Raw genomic sequence first — 12,738 nt, forward strand, 5'->3', positions numbered from 1 at the left:
GCATGGGCAGCCTCTGGGTTATGAACCTGTCCCTCCACCTTTTTCTGTTGATTGTGGTAATGAGGTTGAGGTCACTGGAGCATGTAGTGCAGAGGGATTGGGATTTCTTTAGACGTGGTATTTCTAACAGAGCTGGGTCAGACATGTCTTTGTAAGTCAATCAGAGATCGCCTCTAAGTAGGCGATATGAGACAGAGAATTGTCAGCGTTTTTTGAGTCTGTCAATATAGGACAAGTGTTTAAGGCCTAGGATCCTCTTTGTGAGGTACTTTTGCGGCCTCTCCAGTTGTTGCAGGTGTCTAGTGAGGTACATGCCAAATGGGGAATTGTACTCGATGACTGGCCTAATGAGGGAAGAGTAGAAGGAGACAATGACTTCTTTTTTCCAGGATGCAAAACCCTTAGTAATGAGATGTGCCACATAGAAGAACTTTCTGACCACAGTGGCAATGTGGTGGTCAAAAGAGAGGTTGCTGTCAACCTGTGTTCCCAGATCTCTTATAACGCCTTCTATATTCAGTGAACTAACATCGATGTGGTAATTCATGGGAACCGGGTTTTTCCCCAAAGGGGGTGATGACACATTTTTGGCATTGAGCTTAAGGCCATGGTTCTGACACCAGTCGTTGGTCTCAATGAAGCCTTTCTGCAGGATGTCAACATCACTTGGGGAGTTAATTATGGCATCCAACTTGCAATTCTCTGTGAACTTTGTCAGTCAGAGTCCCTTCGTGTTGGCCTGGACTTTAGAGAAGTAAATACCAAACAGGAGAGGACCCAGAATCGAACCCTGTGGGACTCCACTCATGACTGGTTGGCAGTCTGACTTGGAGTCAGCTACTTTCACACTGTGGGTTCTATCTGTGAGCCAGTTTGCAGCCCACCTAGTGATATAGGGGTTGATGCCTAGCTTAGTGAGTTTTTCTATGATTCCTGAGTGGGGAATGGTATCAAAGGCCTTGGCCAGATCAAGGTAGGCTGTATGAAGCACCTTGCCTTCAGCCACAGCTCTGCTGACTGAGTCAAAGAAGTTGACCAGACAAGTCTTGTATGAAAACCACAACTAGTAAAACAAAAACAGCAGGCTGCACTGTAAGCAGAGTCGTAGGACCGGTTACTTTCCAATAAACGTAATTTAATAGTTAAACACCTTATACTAACACAATAAACTGAGCGCTTTCGGTATGATAAGTGTCCTACCTTCTTCAGATACCACTGTACCAGGTATTTGAAGAAGGTAGGACACTGATCCTACCAAAAGCGTTCAGTTTACTGTGTTAGTATATTGTGTTTAACTATTAAATTGCGTTTATTGGAAAGTAACTGGTCCTACGACTCTGCTTACAGTGCAGCCTGCTGTTTTTGTTTTACAAAGAAGTCGACCAGGTTGAACAGGTATAATCTACCCTTCACAAAACCAAACTGTGCGGGATCCAGAGTTTGGAGATTCTTATGTCCTTGTTTATTAGGTCCATAATGATGCGTTCCATAGCTTTGCATATCAGACTTGTCAGGCTTATGGGGCGATAGTTCTCAGGGTCTGTAGTCGCTCCTCCTTTGTGGAGAGGGATGACTGTAGCAGTGCACCATTCAGTAGGGACAAAGCCTGAGGTGAGGCTGTGATTGAACAGGGCAAATAGTGAGGTGCCAGTTCACTCTGGAGTTCATGTAGAACACAGCCAGGGATATTGTCAGGTCCCACAGAAGCTGTATTCTTGGCCTTGGACAGTGCTGTTTTAACCTGTGCATCAGTAATACTGGGTGCCTAGCAATCTACTGGTATTGTGATTGGTCCTTTGGTGGGGGAGAGAGGGATAAAGTTGGCACTGAATCTGTTGACCAGTATATTGGCAATATCTCTTGCCTTGGTATAGGAAGTGCCATTGTGCAGCAGCTCTGAGCAAATCCAGCAGAAGGCAAGAAGCCAAGGTACCAGAATGTGTTAATAAAAGATTTTATTTTGTCCTGCAGTGGTGTTCCTGTTCATGGATTATATGTTTCTTTTTGGAGATACTATGGTGGTTTGATGTGTATAGAGCAAATCTGGGTATTGCCGTGGAGATTATTTACTTAACTATAGAAGGCCTTGTGGTTGTCTTTACTATCTGTTGCAATTCTGTTTTCATAGCTAGCTTTAGTGAATTTGATGAGAGATCTTAACTTTTTGTTGAGGCTGATAAGGGAGTTTTTCCATTCTTGGGACTTCACCTTATTCTGCATCAGTTTCCTCCTTCTGTTGTAGAGTTTGTTTATGGCAGGGGACCATCAGATTGGCTTCCTTCTTTTGAAGAAGAGCATCTTGGGTCTGTTGGGTATGCATTTGTGTACATGTTCATACAGGGCATTAGTGTATGCTTCGGCGATCATGCAGCTGTTCTCCAATTGCATGGGTGCCGTGAAGTTAGCCACATTTTCTCTCTCTGTCTCTCTCTCTCTCTATATATATATATATATATATATATATATATACATACACATGTATGTGCATATATATGCGTGTGTGTGTGTGTTTACATCAAAAGGCATTCACCAGATCCAGGTAAACAATGCCACTAGAAAGGGCCAAGTCCATTGAGCAAAAGATATTATCAAAAACTGGATAAAATTAGTCAAACGTGATCACCCCACAAGGAAACCATGTTGATATATATGCCAGTTCTTTTTCTACTATCCCCCTGGAGCAGGCTTCAAATTGCTAGCTGAAAACATTTATCCAGTATTGATGTCAAACTGATCAGTTTATGCTTGTCCAATGATTGTTGTATGTATGTATCCTTTGGGTATTGGGACAACTGCTTCCCTTCATACGTTGAGAACATATCTGTCCTCCAGTGATTGTTGAAAGAGTACTTCAAGGCATGATACCATGCCACTTGCTATACCAGAAACAACATATCCATTTAAACCATCAAGGTCTGCAGCTACACTTTTTAGTGTCCACCCCCCCAACACCTTTGACACTAACTCATAAGAGATATTCAGACAATCATCAGATCTACTACCCAGCTTATAGTTATAATCCTTAGGCCCATTTAAAAGTGAGATTTTCTCTGCAAATAAATCTGCTAGTTCATCAGGGTCTGTAATAGCCATGTCTCCAAACATAACACTAAAGTGGTGGTATTTTCGTTCCTAAAGCATCTTAAGTGCTTGAATAGGATCTTTTTATTCACATTAGTATTCTTGGCTAGCTAGTTCTAATAGTTATTTCTAATTTTCAGAGATACACTCCTCAAGGATTTTTTCAGTATTATATCTATATTTCATTGAGGCACATCAAGTCCATTTATACTTCTTCCAGGGGGCATTTGTATTATTTTTCAGTTGTGATAACTTTTTTGTCCTTCATGGATGGAAATGTTTGTTGTGATGATTGGCCATACCAACAGGTACAAACCTGTTTATTAAGGCATTTCATTTACCATAAAAAGTATCCCACTTTTTCTTAAATTGACATTCCTTCTAGTTGTCTCTCCCACTGCCTAGAGCAAAGTTCCTTATTTATAGTTCAAAATCAGTTCTTTAAAACTTCCTAAAGGGTATACTTGGTCTAACATATTTTCACCATTACTCATAATTTAACACTGAATAGAATAGTGATATGACTTTCCAGCTGGGGCACCAATGTTATAGTTTAAATCTAAATTACTCCCATGGTTTAACCAAATAACATCCAATAAGTTATCATTCCTGGTTGACTGTTTATAATAATCTGTTCATATTTGTATAAAATACAACTTTCATTTTTTTTGCAACAGTAGACTTGGTAGAAGGAAAATTCCAGTCATTTTCTAGAAGGTTAATGTCCTCCATGGTTATGTCATATCCTTGAAGGAATAATTCAGATATTACCACATAACCTGTTGTCATACTCTTTTCCTGAGCTGGTGGGGGGTCCAACCACCCAGTAATACTTTGCCAAACTTAATTTTTACCATCAAAAGTACCAATAACTCATCAGAATGAATAGTAGTGGAGATAAACTTAGTGGACACATATATAGATACACTACCATGTTTGTGGTTCAAATGAATCACATGATGTCCCTTAAACCATTGAACAATTAGAGGTTTGTTGCAGTTATTAAACCAAGTTTCAGAGAAGCACAATAAATCATTCTTTTCATTTGCTATTATACATTATAAGTGTACAATTTTGTTGTTTAAGCTTCTGCAATTACAAAAAACAAATTCAAGGGATTTAAGCTCTTCTTTATTTCTGCCTACCCACCCCCACTTTCTCTTAAAAAAAGGATGAATAACTTTCCTAAAGTAATTACCAGTTAATCTGCTTTCAGCATAGTTCAAATGAAGCCAATCTCAATTGAAGCAGTTATTTTAACTTCTAAATCCTCCCAAGTAATTACTTTGACAAAATTGATTAGTAAAATTATATGTATGGCATTTGTAATTTCCCTTGCCAACCTTTTTCTAACACCTACATAATACAGACTTGGAAAAATATCATTGCATATTAGTCTAAGCCTTTGGAAGTAAATTAATTTCACCATCTCAGAACCCACTTTTTTTAAAAAAAAACTCCATACTAATGCAACCAACATCATTGTTGCCTGCTACAAGAATAACTGTATCATAAGGAGAGGAATTTTTTAAACAACAGTTTGAGTGCTTTCAACATGTCAGCCATTTTCTAACTTTTATGTAACTAACAATAATGTGCTCTCAGTTCACTCTTGGGAGAACAGTATTAATTCCTCTCAACATGGAATCACCCAAAATCAGGACATTGTTTTTTTTTTGTCTCATTACAACATTGCTCGCTACCTTCAATACTGACTTGTTCTTATTTCTGCCAGTACCCTCCAGGACCATTCTTCTTCTCTTACTAACCTCTTGCAATTGGTCGTCTTCATTTAATTGCTCAATATCACTCCATAATCTTTTATTTTTATTAGGAGTAAAAGAACCATTAATAACAAAATCCTTAAGCTGCTTGTGTAAGGACAATCCTACATTGTTATATTTATCAAGTACTGGGAAATCAGTGATTGGACTGAAATGGATTAACACCTCACTGGGAGTTAAGTCAGTTTTGCTTTTCTGTATTTGGACTACTGACCTGAATATTGTCCATTTGGATGTCAATATCACAATTTCCACACACAGAGCTAATTATCTTTACCCATCACATTTTGAGTTATTTTTATAATAATACTAAAGATTCATATTATTGTGGTTCCTTGAATTGTTTGGGATCTACCTGCCCGTTTGATTTGAGATCCTTGCATTGTTGCCATTACCTTTATTTATTGGGGACAGTGACATGGATTACAGAACTGTAGTCTCTGTCCCTGACAAAACTAGGGGATGCCTGTGCCATCACATAACTGATGTGCTATGTGAATATTGCAACTGGATTTACTTAAACTGCATAACAGTTTTGTCACCAACAATTTCTATACACTTACTGCCAGAGGAGAAATGTACAGTATATATATTGCACAGCAGCTGTTTTATTTACTTTTGTTTAGTCAAAGTAGTTATAAAACAGGCAAAAAATTAGCTGTAACGATTATGCCAAAATGTTGGTGACATAAATGGTATAAATCAAAAGAAATCCAATCTGCCAATATGACCAAGGATGATATGATGACTGCCACTGACCCTGAGGCAGATTGGCAGGGGGCTGTAGGGGAAAAGATGACAGCAAAGCAAATCAGTCCATCCCCTGATAACCTCAGAATACAGATTGTATTGAAAAGAGTAGAACCGGAGGTAAAGCATCTCAAAGCAGCTTTCTGAGACTGCATGAAGCTGCAGAGGAGTTAAGGAAATATCAACATGAAATGCCCATAGTACAAGACAGAAAGAAGGAGTGACTACAAAAGAGGGAAATGCTTACCCTTCATTAAAGGCATATAAGTAGCACTGTTGAAAATGTAGCCCTATCAGCAACGGTCAGTACTAATTTGTTTTCTCTGTATTTCAAAGAAATGATTTTGATTGTTTTATTCAAGCTTTGGAAAAGGTTTGTAGTCAGAAAGAAGTAGACCGGGGGTAGTGGATAAGGTTTTTAACCTCTCTACTTATAAGTAAGGCATAGCATATTTTGTCATGGATACCTGACACTGATTGTTAGAATTATTGTAAAGTTAAGAAATTTCTTTTTGAAAAATTTAACCCTGTATCTTAATCTTATAGTAAATAAGCTAATACTATAAGGCACTTAACTCAGAATGAGATGGGAAAGGACTTAGAAGTCAGTGTTCATAATTCTGCTCTGCAGTTGTTAGTATGAATCTTATTTGGGAATGTGTAGTGTGGGACATAGACCAAGGCAACAGTGCACATTTGCTTTACAGTGTTATGAGCAAACCTCACTTATTTATATTATGCTGATTTGTATTTATATTTATTTATATTTTATTTTGCTTGTTTATTGCTCCTCTTATTTTCTTAGGGCAATAACATAGATTGGAAGACTATAGCCTCTAATTGGTGGCATTGGTGACCAATAGGTTGCAATTTGCATAATCACACATACCAATATGCAATACATTATCCCACATTATAATGTAGCCCCTTAGATTTTATTTATTTTGTTCTTTATCAAGCTTTAAACTGTAATTGATTTGTCTGTGTACTTTTATTGTGTTATCTGAGTTCAAATTGATTTTATTATGTATACTTTACCCATTCTGCCTCAGTCCTGTATATAATATTTGTGTATATCTGCTTTTGGACCTTTTTTTCTCCCAGCTTACACATATTGGGTTTTGCCCAGTGCACACCCTGGTCGCCAAACAATAAACAAAGCAACTCATCCCTCATATATTTGAAATCCTAATCATGAGAATATAATAGGTAACCACCATTGTCAGGGTTGGCTCTCAAGTTGGAGGTAACTGCTTATAATATCATTCTTTAATTTTATAACTCGTAATAATAAAATTAATAACACCAAATAAATACATTACAATAAAAGAACACAAAACTATCCCTTTACAGAACGACAGCTTTCCCCGGAAAATGTACTTGTACTCAGTCAAGCTTGCTTAAAGTAAATAAGCCCATCACACTGATCCCGAAAAATGAAAAAACACATTTTAAATTGCTCAAGTCAAACACCAAGAACAGAGCAGCATTTCACATCTTAAACTGTAGGAGGCCACCAAGCGGTTCTCTTACATTCCATTCCAGAAGGCAGTAATAACCAAATAGGGCACAATTTCCATTACTCACCTGTGAGACCTTTTGGCCATGATTGAGCTTACAGATCATAATCTGTTGCTGTTTGACATTCAAAAGTACTATGGACACTTCACAACATCAGTCAAGTTTTAATGGTTATTTAGAATTCTTCCATTATAAGTTCCCAAGCAGAATTGATTTCAGAGCACGGGTTAACATTTCCATTAACTGGACTTCCGCAGTAGTATTCACACACACACACACACACGCACACACACACACACACACACACACACACACACACACACACACACACACACACACACACACACACACACACACACACACACACACACACTTGACTGCAGTGAGAACAGATCCCCTACCTAAGTATAAAACACAGTACTTAATGCATGCACCATGGCACAAGTCTGATTTATATAGGAGTGCATGTGAACTTATAATAGATGACATCAGCAGACCACGTGGGATTCAATAAGTTGGGAGGCCTCTATGAAACTGATGTGAACATATGTGCAAGTATCAACATACTGTCATGGCATGGCATTGTAGCAGTAACTGTGGGATACACACTTCTGCTTTTCTGTCTAGACACACACACACACACACACACACACACACACACACACACACACACACACACACACACACACACACACAGTTGACTGCAGTGAGAACAAACCCCCTACCTATCTAAGTACACAGACTACAGAACACAGTACTTAATGCAAGCTCTGCAGCACAAGTCTGATTTATACAGGAGTGCAGGTGAACTTATAGTAGATGACATCAGCAGGCCACATGGGAGACAAGAGGTTGGGAGACCTGTATGAACTTGATGTGTAGGCATGTGATGCAGTGCCTTATGCCTAGAGCTGACTTGACTATATTTCTGATAGAGTTCTGATTATACAAACAATCCAGTTATTTGTATCTCTGTAATATCTATTATATTTCCACAACTATTAGTTTTTCTTTAGCATATTTGATAATTGTACTGTTGTAAATTGTGATTTATTAATTACTCATGTCTTGACTACTTGTTTTGTAAATTAAATTGTTAATTTACTGGAGCTTTTCTCCACGAGTCTCCACTGAAAATAGGCTACTGGACCAGTTGGACACTACCTGGTTAACAAATGTAAATAAACAAATAAACGAATGTGCAAGTATCAAAATACTGTCATGTCATGGCGTTGGAGCAGTAACTGTGGGATACACACTTCTGCTCTTCTGTCTAGACACACACACACACACACACACACACACACACACACACACACACACACACACACACACACACACACACCAAGTTGACTGCAGTGAGAATAGAACCCCTACCTTTCTATGTGCACAGACTACAGAACGCAGTATGTTATGCAAGTGCCACGGCACAAGTCTGATTTAGACAGGAGTATAGGTGAACTTCTAGTAGCTGACATCAACAGGCCATGTGGGAGACAACAGGTTGGAAGGCCTGCATAGGTACATAGATTCGTAGGTTCATATGAGGCTACTAGCCTAATAGCACTAGGGTGTTTAGAAGCCTATCTGTGTAAAAACGCAAGTTCCCTTATTGAGCATAGTTGGATGGTCATTTTTAGCAGAGTAAGTTTGTGAGCAACACCAACTAGCCCTGTCCACGAGGGACATAGATGCCAGCCCAGAAGTGACTTTACAATCACCCAACCAATACTCAAGGTTGTGCTTGAACAGGGTAATTGAGGAGCACTGCTTCACAAGCAGTGGGACTCTATTACAGAGGAGTATGAATTGCTGTGGGATATATCTGTCTGCCCAGCATGTTCTGTTTATGTCACAGGCTAGGTTGAAAACCCTGGGGCAAATTATACTTTTATAAATAAACACCAACTGTAGAAAAGTTTCACTGCTATAATATGACTTCAAATAAAACAAAAGGCAGTAAAGAAGCACTCTCTTTTATTCAAAAAAACAGAATAAAGCTTTCGGGTAACACCCTTCATCAGCATAATGAAATATCTTGTTCACAGTATAAATAGACATTTTTCTAAAAACACATGGCACAACCAACCAATAAAAAGTCCATATCAATTAAGTAACATTAATAGAGTTTTAAAGCCATATTGGTAAATTAAAACATTATCATCAACATTTTAATATTCATTATGTTTATACATGACATTCATTTATATTCCTTTTGTTTGGCTATTAATGTAGATTTTAGACTAACCATATTATTCAAGCCTGGGATATTTATCTGCTTCTAACATGGTTATCCATCTGTGTTCAGCTATATCTAACTTATTTACAATATCCCCACCTCTCATGTTTACATGTAGTGCTTGCAACACTTTAAAATTCAATGTATGTGTTAATCCCTTTTCCTTAAGGTGCTTAGCTAGTGCATTGGTCATTACCATCCTTCTAATTTCTGATTTATGTTCAATTACACAGTCTTTCAACCACCTAGAACATTTACCTGTGTAAAATCCTGTGCACACTGTGCAAGTAGCCAAATAAATTATTAATTCAGTATTACATGTTGCATAACAGTCCACCTTATATATTTCCTTACTTGTAGGATGTTCATATTCTAATTTACTACATATAGCTGTGCAGCAACTACAATTATAACATGGCATTGTGCCCTTTTTATTACCAGATGTCCATTCCCTATTATTTAAATTAAAATCTTTATAACATAAATCTCTCTTTAAGTTCAAGCAATTCCTGTGTGCAAATCTTGGCTTTTTACCTATAATAGATCTCATTTCTGGCATAGATAGCAGTATACGCCAATTTTTTTCTATAATATTTTCTGTTTTCCTACTTAAATTGTTTTGAGATGTAATATATCTTAGCTGACTTTTACTTTCATTTGTACCCATATGTATTTGTGGCATATCACTAAATACAGGGGATGCTGTTCTATCCCTTTCTTCCAATATTTCTCGTATATTCATGTAAACTAGGGCTTCATTATATCCCCTTTCCTTAAATTCCTCAGCTAATATTTTCATTTGTTCCTTGCATTTTTCCACGTTTGTGTTCAACCTGCTTGTTCTTAATAACTGACTTTTTACTATTTCACAAAATATATGTTTAGAATACATACTCCTAGCATGAGTATAACTTAACTTGTATATCTTTTCTATATACTGTTTCCAATTTTGTACCTTCTGTATGCAATAGTGCATCCAGATAACTCATTTTCTCTGCAGAGTAACTCATCTTAAATTTTAAAAATGTTGTACTGTTGTTTAAACATTCAACAAAATTTAATAAGTTTTCAACATCTCCATCCTAAATTAGTAGCCAAATAAAAGGAATAGAAATGAATGTTATCCATAAACATAATGAATATTAAAATGTTGATGAAAATGCTTTAATTTAGCAATATGGCTTTAAAGCTCTATTAATGTTACTTAATTGATATGGACTTTTTATTGGTTGGTTGTGTCATGTGTTTTTAGAAAAATGTCTATTTATACTGTGAACAAGATGTTTCATTATAGTGATGAAGGGTGTTACCCAAAAGCTTTATTCTGTTTTTTTTTTTTTTTTGAATAAAAGAGAGTGCTGCTTTATTCCTTTTTGTTTTATTTGAAGTCATATTATAGCAATGAAACTTTTCTACAGTTGGTGTTTAATTATATTTTGGTATTGTCTGAGCCTGCTGTGGACACTTGTGAGGAAGAAGATGACACAACCTTTGCAAAGTGGAAAAAGAGATGGCCATACTGCTCAGTTTGGAAGGAACTCTATTCAAAGCCTATTACAACTATCTGGCAACCCCCTTTTGCTTAATGCAACAGGAAATGGTGAAGGTAATGTAAGAGCCGATACTCAACAGTTCATTACCATAGAGACATTATTGTTAAAACTAGAAAGAAAAGTACAATCTTTTAAGCAGCTCCAATGGCAGCGGCTGAGCTTTAATGCTTATTTGAAGCTGAATGTTGTTCCAAGGGGGTTAAGAATACTGAAAATGCCATCTTATGCTAACATTCATCCTGAGTTGTTAAAACAATGGCAAGAGCTAAATTTAAAGCTCAGCACTGACTATGTGGTTCTTATGAACCAGTTTTTCACTAAAGTAGAACAAGACCAAAAAGATGAAATAATGAAGCTAGAAAATGAAATACTGTTATGTAATGACTTTAATAATGTCTCTAACCAATATCAACAGATGCTTGACAGATTAAATATGTTGGACAAAAGGCTTGAAACAACTAAACTTTGAAAACTAAGAAGAGATGTAAATGATTTTAATCAAGGCCATATTTTTTTCTTGGCCTAAGAATGACTTTAAAAATAATCAGAATGGTAAACCTATGAATAATCAGCCAAGAAAGGGAATAATGGATAGGCTTGATTCCTTTTCGGCTGATAGACAGTGTTTAACTAATTCAAACATCTCTTTGAGCTCAGCAACCAATAAGGATGAAGGGGGCGGGCCTGAGTGAGTGGAATGTTGAGGCAAACAGATGGTGATGCTGAGGAATGTAACGTTGTCACAGAGGGAAGCAGTAAATCAACAAATAGAGGTTGTGCAACCTCAGAATGTCAGCACGTCGAGAATTTCAGTACAAGGAAAAGAGGATAATGGCACAGCAGCTATAACACCACAGAAAGAGGCTTCTCAGCTGAGACCAGTGTCTTTAAACTTGCCAGAGATGGTGGAACAATGAAAACGGACAGAGTCAAGAGGTCATTCACAACATCAGAACCAAACCACAATGAAAAGGAAAAACGACAGCTCACAAACTTCCAGCAAGCTGAGCCGAAGATAAGTACTATATATAATGTACTGATAGTAATTTTTTCAAGTTTTAATGTAACTGACTCACATGTAAATGTATTTAAGAAAGGTTTACAGTTTATACCAACTAGAAGTGAAGGTATTTTTAATTTACTAACAGGTTTACATATTTGTTGTAGAAACATAAATCTCAAGTTGTTTTTTAAGAATGAAATGACTGTGGGGAATTTAGAACAAAAAATTGAGTGTCTTCATGCCTGCACATTGTCCCATTGTGAATGCTTTTTTAAATGCATGTGAAGAAGATTTGAGGCTGTTATATAGGAAATTAAATAAATATCCTAATAGTAAAAATATTTTAATTTAAAGTATGATGAATATAAGTTGCTATGTGATTTAAAAAAAACAGATAATCTATCTGATTGTCAAGTAAGCAGATAAAGGTGGAGCAATAGTATTGTATGATAAATATGTGTATATTGCAGCTATGAATATTTTTTAAATGATGATAAAACTTTTAAAGAAGAGAATTTTGTTAATATTAGGAAGTTAATATCAAAAGCTAATATGTTTGTGTATAACTTATAGCTACAGGGGAATATTTCCATAGAATTATTTAATTATCTAACTGTTCCATGACCCATCATTTCCATTATATATGGTATACCTAAACTACATAAATCTCTCACTGAACCCCCTATGAGACCAATTGTATCAGGTAGGGGATGGGTCACCGAACCATTATCTATATATGTGCAGAATGTCTTAAGTCAGTACTTACCATTATGTTCTAGTTATGTTAAAAACACCAATGATTTTTTA

The sequence above is a fragment of the Protopterus annectens genome, chromosome 5.part0 (assembly GCF_019279795.1).
Source record: "Protopterus annectens isolate FY-2018-M chromosome 5.part0, PAN1.0, whole genome shotgun sequence".
Classification (NCBI taxonomy): Eukaryota; Metazoa; Chordata; order Ceratodontiformes; family Protopteridae; genus Protopterus; species Protopterus annectens.